Here is a 9,150-nt window from a genome sequence, read left to right as displayed (position 1 = left end):
AATGTTGATCGTAATGTTGATAAGTCAGTCTCAATGGCTCTGTAGACCCACTAAGACTGATTTTTACTAAGTTTTGCTTAATATAATTGCCGATTAATTTCGTTGTAATCAACAAATAGCTGCTAGTGTTCAACGGAATTAATCAATTCTGTTAGTGTTACAACGAAATTAATTGACAATTAAGTTAATTAAGAACTTGGTAAAAGTCATCCTAATTTAATAAATATTATTTATAATCCGTATTATTTTATATATTCCAATTTTATCTCACAGATATAACCTTTATACTCTACAGATAAATTTTCAAATATTTCTTTTTCCAGTGTAAGTTCTAACGTACATTTTGATCCTCTTTGGGGTCATCTTCAGTGTTTATATAAGAAGCAATCGAAGGATACTAACTTACATAATGAGTGAAAAGAATATATTGACAATATATATTTTTCTATTTTAAATAAACCGAAAGTTTTAACAATCTCTCGCATGTAATGTTATTATAACATGAAATATATCAGCATATCTTTCATTGAAAAAAATTACTGCAAAATATATTTAACGCTCTGTTGTATGCTTCTCTTGCTTGATTTATGCTTGACTTGCTAACTATTTATACACGAGAGCTCTTCTAAATTTTAAAATTTTGACTTTCATCGACTTTGACTTTGTAACGATTATTTATCTTGAGTTTGTTTGCGACGTATTCAGATAAGTTTTTATGAAGATTTTTTTTAGTTTTCTCTTAAGAGAATATTAGTTTTTTCTCGAGTTTCACGTTTCTTTAAAACTCCGCGTAACAGATGCCACGGCCACAGATACTACTGGGGATTATTCGTTTGCGGACATTACTTTTCGATCAACATCATACGTTTTGGATTACATGGAGTTCCAAGAACGCATTTCTGCCTGGAATTCGCCGTAAGTATTGTTTATTGTATTGTATCTTGGTGGCGTTTTTAATATTTTCTGTGTAACGTGGGACTTAAGTACATTGAATTTGTTCAGTGCTCTTTATTGTATGTGTAAACAATGAAAATGATCCCAAGAAGGATCATCGAAATGTACATCAAATTTTACGATGTTAGATAATTTTAAATTATTTATTAAACCATTAATAATTTTTATGCACTTCACTTCAATCTAGCATTCAGTTCTCATAAGTTCATTTTTTCTTATACTTGATTATTAATCATAAAGACTAATAATAATTGAAAAGTTATTGTCACTAATATTATACATATAGAAAAATATCTACTGCTACAAGAAAAGCGCTTACTCAGCTTATCTTCTTTTTTTGAAGCAATAGTTATATGCAACAAAGAATATTTTCTTGATGTTAGTCTCTCAAAATATATTCATTATAAATTTTAGAGAAGCTCCTTATCATGTATAGAGAAGAATTTATTCCTTTTATAAAAATATCGTAAAACTTTGTGGAAGAAAAAATTAGTTTGACTCGAAGCAAATCAAATTTTTATTTCAATTAAAATAAAGATAAATAATCGTTAAAAAGTCAAAGTCGATGAAAGTCAAAATTTTAAAATTTAGAAGAGCTCTCGTGTATATATAGTTAGCAAGTTAAGCATAAATCAAGCAAGAGAAGCATACAACAGAGCAACATTGCGTTAAATATATTTCGCAGTAATTTTTTTCAATGAAAGATATGCTGGTATATTTCATGTTATAATAACATTACATGCGAGAGATTGTTAGAACTTTCAGTTTATTTAAAGTAGGAAAATATATATTGTCAATATATTCTTTTTACTCATTGTGTAAGTTATTATAGTATCCTTCGATTACTTCTTATATAAACACTGAAGATGACCCCAAAGAGGATCAAAATGTATGTTAGAACTTACACTGGAAAAAGAAATATTTGAAAATTTATCTGTAGAGTATGAAAGTTTCAATTTAATATTCTTGATTGAAACAAAATTTGCTAGATGCGAGATTACAGTTGCAAATGCCAGTTACAAACACTTCTTTCAATGTACACACATTTCCTGCTACAAACCAACGCTTACTAAGATTCGACGTCGCGTATATCTCTGGCGTCGTATGGTCCATCGAATTCTCTGATTTTCCACCAAATTTCAAATTCCCGATTAATAAATCGCCCGAATCTATTAATCAATATACAAATAATCGTATCAAAGTTTGATTAATAACTAATTTTATCAATCGATAAAATTATGTTATTTTATAAATTACGGTTTTAATTAATTTTGATTATTTATCTGTCAATTATTCTAGCCAGAGGAAGTTTCAATCGATTAATGCCCAACATTGGGTGCCTCGGGTGACACGCGAAACGCTTCCAAAGATGCTTGTTAGCTAACAAAAGCACGTCAATTAATCAATCTTTATTTTTATTTCTTTTTCCTTTCCTTTTTGCACAGAAGGTAGTCGCAAGCGAAAAAGAATATTGATACGTTTCGCACACACACACAAATTTACTGTCTTGACACCTTCGACAGAGAAGTGCAGTCGAGATCAATCGCGACCACGACGTAAGGAGCGCTCTTGCACGCGCATCACCTGAGGACGACGTCGTTAAAACATCGTTGTAGCTTACCTTTTTTGCAGTTTCGGCCGAATCCACCGGCCATCATCTCGATTTTTATGACGTCGAATTAATGCGGCGGCCGAGATGAAGCCTCGTAAAACTCCGACGTGCTTACCGTTAAACCGCCTCAGCTCGATACGCAATCTCATATTAAATCCAAAAACGAAATGTGCGCGTGATCGCGCATTAAGCGTCTCCCGAACGCCAGAGTGCTCTCGCAGTAGGCAATTACAATGAACAACGCGAAAACTCTAATTCGATGCTGCCATCGTGGTGTTTAAGAAAAAGAAAAACGGAATTGAATTTTAGACGGAAAGGTAATAAATTTAGACGGAAATCGTATTTGACGTGTCCAACTTACGTAATTAACGCTAACCAGTTAAAAGGCCACGAAAAAGAAACAACTAATAAAATGTCCATCGCAGCTGTTTGTGAGATAATAACGTTCATTTGTTATTCTCTTTTAATTTGAAAAAGTGTACATAACGTGCTGAAGCTGTGTTGTTCCATATCTGCGTAGCTGCAAAACAACCGAGACTGTGGATGTCGCGCAGACTTTTTTTGCGTTGCTTTGCACAGATACAATCTCAGGCAATTTCGCAGACAGAGTTTCCGCCGGATAAACAGACCCGTTTCGCGTCCTCAGAGGAATTAATAATTTTTAAAAAGCATCAAAGCAGAAGAAAATATTGCTCGACATTCCCCGCGTAATCAGATAATCTGCAAGCTGCCTTGCGCGGGAATTACGATGTTTTTCGCGCGAGACAAGTCTCAAAGTAATTAACAGACAGAATTAATGAACGTCGTAATGAACATTATTCACGTGTAACATACATGAATATACACTATTCACGTGTAACACAATTTCAGCTTGGCTAACGTAAAAATGGCCGACTACAAGAAACCAATTTCCGAAATGTTGCAAATCGAATGAAATAGTATGAACCGTTAGCTGATTTTTTAATTTTATTATCGCGCATACACTGAAAGAAATTACTCGATAAAAAATTAACAAACGGATATTTCAAATCAAAATACCGATAAATTTTTATATCCAATCAGGATATCCGGTTAAATTTAATCAAATACTTCCGATCATAATAATCGTTTTATCAAATAAACCGATCAAAAAATTATGAATCGATACAACATCGGATACAAAAATTCAACGGTATTGTGATCAGAAATATCAGTTTGTTAATTTCTTATCGAATAATTTCTCTCAGTATAATGTGATAACAGCTCGTACTTTAAAATCGTCTATTAAATACCAACACATGATTGCATTTATTAACTTCGCCTTGTCTTCTGTATTCATGCGTGATGCTTCTGTCGCGCACGCGTTGTTCACGTGCTACCTTTGGACTGTAAATAGCTGCGTGTGGAGATGTTAGAAAATTCTACCAAGACACCAAGATTCTGAGACAGAGAATTTTCTTTTATCGATGAAAGTATATCTGTAAATGTGTTTACAAATCTGTGTTTACAAATGTGTTTACAAATCAGGGAACACTTGTCAACTATAAGTTACATTTGTAAGGACACTTTTATCGAGAAGAGAAAGCCAGATAAAGGGAACTGAGATCCTTAATCCTCCTCATTCTGAACTTACCTCACGAATGTATTTTGTATTGGACAAAAATTTGAACATAAAAGCACGATTTGCTTTTTATTAGACTTTTTATATATTTTCATATATATATATATTTTTATTACATTTTTTCTTCTAATGCACCATCAAGAGACTGACCAAAATGTCGACAATTGACGATTAAGTTAATCAAAGTCACTTAGTAAAAGTCACAGTAAAAGTTACTCTAAATTAATAAATATTATTAGCATTCATAATCCGTATTATTTTATTGATAAAGACTTTCATCTATATATATTTCAATTTTATCTCATAGAAATAAGCTTCATATCCAACAGATAAATTTTCAAGTATTTCTTTTTTCAATGTAAGATCTAACGTACATTTTTATTTTCTTTAGGATCATCTTACATAAGAATATAATCAAAGAACATAAGAATACATAATCAAAGGGTGTCAACTTACACAGTGAAATATAAAAAAAAACTGCTTGTTAAATAAAAATCGTATACTAACAACTGCGGTGAAGCTTTTATTAGTCTTTCTCTTTTCGAATTTTTCCACAAAAAGACCGCACTTTACTATCTTTATTTTATCGATTAATTTAGTAAATGTTTGTTCGACAACTTGACGTTAGTCGCACCGTAATTGCAAAGCGACGAGATGTGGATAAGTGGAGAGAGAGGGAAAAAATCACACACCAATTAAATGATACAATGTTTTATTCATATAATAAGGTAATTCAAAATATAAATCAAGGAACTGTCGGACCCTTTTCCTAAAAAAAAAAAAACGAAAAACAAAAGAAAAGAAACATTATCGGCGGCTCTTCGGCCCGCTTCTCGCGCTCTCGCTGACTCTCTCAGACATGTGCAGAAAACCTATGGCGCAAATGACGTGCACGCGCACGTCATCGAGTTATATTACAATCGTACAATTTGACTAACGCTTCAACTAAAGAAGATCGTCGCATACAATGTCGGAATTTCGGGAGAATCGTCCGGCCGCCGACGAACTCGTCGGCGATCTTTCACGTCGCGACGATACAAAGGTAGTCGATATCAACGACTCGCCGTGGGCAGGACGAGTCTCCGTTTATCGCGTAATTTCGTTTAAGTACAACACAACTGCGCTCCCCATCCGTTCACATCATTTTCTGCGACGAACGGGGAGATAGGAGGAACGGCAAAGGGGCAGTTGGGGGAAAGAATATTTTCGATGTACGCGAAACAAGCGCTCGTCGCGGTCCCTATGCATCGGTCCTAACTAATCGTACAAAATAAGGTGTAGGGTTGGCTGTTTTATAACACATATATATATATATATATATATATATATATATATATATATATATATATATATATATATATATGCAAATATAGTAAATACAGAGGTATAAATATTACTTCTAGATAGCACTATATTTTATATATAACTTCTAGTATAAATATTAGTTCTTCATTTAATCTGTCATAATATACTATATATTCTTATCGCGTTTTTGTGTGTAAGGGTACCTGACTCTCACCGGATTCGCTCCGTTACGGCTGTGTGTGTCTGTGTGTGCGCGCGCGCGTGTGTATGTGTGAGTGTGTGTTGGGTGCTGGTACGTCTGTACAGTATTGAGTGTAGCGTTGTACAAGAGGGATGAGGAAGGAAGAGAAGGGGAGGGTGTTGTTTCTTTAGGCTGTGCCGCCGCAGCGAACCGACGACGGTCCCGTTCGGTTGCAAGAGGATGTGACTTATAGGAAAACCGGACGGAATCGTCATCTCGGGGGGGGGCTCGCCTCCGTCGCCGGTGAAATCGCAAGGCTGTGTGTGTTCTTCCTCTAATCGCGTTATTTAAATTCAACAATATTCGAGGTATAGGTACAGTGAACTCTCGGGGCGTGTATCATCGTTGCTCCGTTTCCGCGTGGAATCTTGCGCGAGGCAACCGCGAGATTTCTGTCGCGTGCGCCGAATAATTGCGAAATAGTACTCGCGATATAATGATCGTTAACGAACAATAACGAGCACCAGGGTCGACAGTTTCTGAGGATGCAAAAATAATTAGACTTGTGGTCAATAATAGATTTGAAAAAAGCAAAAAAGTTAAAGGGATCTCTCGTCTCTCTCTTTCTCTCTCTATTTCAGAGAGATGTCCCGAATTTCATTCTCACTTTCGGATCAACGAAATTGTACTAAAGTTAAAATCACGAAAAAACTAATTGTCACGAATTTTTTCCTTTTGATACCCGCGCAAGAGCGTGGTGTCACCGATTTTTCACGAGCACCGCGCATTTCCATAGCGGAGCGGGAAACGGAAGCAACCCCCCACACGTCTTATTTTTTTTTCTTTTAAAGCAGCTAAGTCTCTGTAGTGCTCGCGTTCGCCGTCGCGACGAAGAAGCACGCGGTGCTGTCGCGATGAGACACCACCGAGTGGCCAACGCCGCGTCCTTCTTCGCCAGATTGAGCGAACACGATCGACGAATATATCTTGTCCTTTTTTCCCTTTTCTGAAGTCGATTTTCTTGCAAAAATAAGAGATTCTATATGTATATAATATAATATATATATGTGTGTATATATGTATATCGCAGTTCTCACGAAAAACCTGTCAGTATATTCCCGTACGCGTATCGATCGTTTTATGTATATATATATTTTTTTTCCCTATTTATATACTAACGGCCGCGCGCCTATAATGCTCTTCTCTAGTTATCTTCTTTCTTTTTGCATATAAGCTTTGTTATCTATTTTAATAAAAAGTTCTCATTAATTTCGCTGCTATCGCGTCTCTATCGGCTCGCGCTACTACATTTTTCCCCCGAACGCTATTGCGAACTCTCTCGGCCGTGTGCGCCGCGAGAAACAACTTTCCGTGGCGACGCGTCTTTCGTATAAAAATAACGGAGATAAATAAAAAATATTTCCTCCTTTCGCTCTGAATAAAAAACCTAAGTCGCCTAAATTACGCGAACGCTGATTCGCGCTCCGTGTGCCCTCACCTCGAAATTCCTCCCTTCGTTCGTCCGCCTGACGAACGATCGAAGCGAGAATAGCGATTTCTACTCATTTCCCGACCACTCGTCGTTCGTTCACACACACACACACACACACCTCCATACTCACTTTAACTTTAGGATTCAAATAATAACGGTACGCAGTGTTCTTCTGTCTTCTCTTTTATATCAAAAATTATATTTGGATACATTTATAAATATGCGCGCACATATCTTGGCGCGTGTGCACACAGCTGTGTGTGTTGTGTAAATATATATGCGTATAAAAAATTTTCCTGAAAAAACGTTCGTTTTGCACATTTAAATACGAATCGCATTCGCCGTAACAAAATTTTCAGTCGCATCTTGCGCCGCGTTGGATCCGCGTTTTCCAAATTTGCTTGCATCGAAATCTCATTCGGAAAGAGCCGAAGTGATGAGCGAGTCACTCGAATCCGAGTGATTCTTCACAAAAGCAGCGTGGATTCTGACTTATCGAGCAAAGATGTCCGCTCGAAAATAAAGAGCAAGTCCGATGTTACTTGCACTGATCAATTAAGACGTTCGTTTACGTTTAGACCAGAATCCACTCCGGCCTTCGTGAAGCGTTCACTCTCGCGATTTCGAGTGGCAGTGTTTCGTGCGTGACGAAAGCGCCGCCACTTTTTGCATGTTTTCAGTGAGATTTCGCTCCAAGGAATTCAAAGAGCAGTGCTTATTCTGCAATTTTTGTATGATAATATATCATTAAAAATTCACCAATATCGAACGTCTTTGCGTTACGTATCACGCTTATAATGCGAGCATTAAGAGATTGCAGAATAATCCTGCCGAGGTTGCCGATCAGAGGCGAACAAGGAGACGCAAGACGCGAACTACTTGCAACAAAAGATAGGCCGGAAATATAGGGAAAGTCAACAATACACATGTATACGCAGAATGTTGCACTTCGAGTCCCGACGCTCATGCATTTTCAGTCGTTAAAAGCACAAAACGAAATTTGTTTGCTGGAACTAACGGCGCAAAGTATCAGTCTACTTTAAAAAACGGAAAAAAAGAAATAATATTCCTCCTGAGTTTTCTTCCCTTGTATTTTTTTAACGTTACGCTGCGTTATGTTGCGATCGTGAGACGAGGCGTGAAACTTTCTGCGTACACGCGCATGGAAAATGCAGACGTAGCGAGTCTCACTCCGGTCACTGGCGTGAGATAAGAGGAGGGAGGGAATTCCTGCGAGACAGCGTCCCGTCGCAATGAGAAAAAGGAAGAAAGATATAGGCAGCGCGGTAATTTAGGTGTAGCAGCCACGGGAAGAGCGAGACTCGCGTGTCGTGTGACTGTCGTCGTTCTCGTTTCTGGTATATATGCGTTGCGTACAATAACAGTACAAATTAATCGCCGAGACCTTGCTGCAGCTAAAAAGTAGGTCGTCGTGGATCGTTACGAACGCTAATCTTTTCTTATTACGCGCCTCCCCTCCACATCTCTCATAATTATTATTTTTAACATTTATTTTCCTAGCAGGTACATTTGCACTCTTCGTGACGGATGCGGGGTGTTCCTCTCGAATAGCCCGATCGAGAGAGTTGACTCGCACAAGCTGCGAGCCAATTGGCGCCCGTGGTGGAAACGATGCTGCTTCTCGTCGAGAGAGTAGTTCGCTCCGAAAGCTCTACATATATATTTTGCTCATTTTTTTTCTTTTCTTCCTTCCCCTTTTTATATATCGTATATTTCAATATTACAACAACAAACTTAACACGGATTTTAACGAACGCGGCAACACCAGTCTGAGACTTAACAAATTAAAAAATGGAAGCGGAAGTTTGTACTATTAGTGCACCTGTCTTGTCTGTTCGCGAAAGTATCCCACCTACACTCGGTTGCGGGACTCTTGCGCGACCAGCGCGAAGCCGTCAATCTCTGCGACGACACTTTGACGACCTTTGTTTCCTGATATATATATATATATATATATATATATATATATATATATATATATATAT

The 9,150-nt window shown here is 37.2% G+C and overlaps 1 long non-coding RNA gene across 1 annotated transcript in view; it reads left to right on the top strand.

Annotated features, from left to right (window-relative positions):
- The first annotated feature begins 787 nt into the window (after positions 1-787).
- Positions 788-9,150, top strand: part of LOC116848724 — a 43,540-nt gene continuing 35,177 nt past the window's right edge. Inside the window, exon 1 of the long non-coding RNA XR_004379005.1 lies at positions 788-915. This is a non-coding gene — a long non-coding RNA (uncharacterized LOC116848724). The remainder of the gene's footprint in view (positions 916-9,150) is intronic.

The sequence above is a fragment of the Odontomachus brunneus genome, unplaced genomic scaffold (assembly GCF_010583005.1).
Source record: "Odontomachus brunneus isolate Ranch 3 - 2012 unplaced genomic scaffold, Obru_v1 Obru_scaffold_099, whole genome shotgun sequence".
Classification (NCBI taxonomy): domain Eukaryota; kingdom Metazoa; phylum Arthropoda; class Insecta; order Hymenoptera; family Formicidae; genus Odontomachus; species Odontomachus brunneus.
Note: the sequence above shows the minus strand (reverse complement) of the source record. Positions and strands in the feature narration are given on the sequence as shown.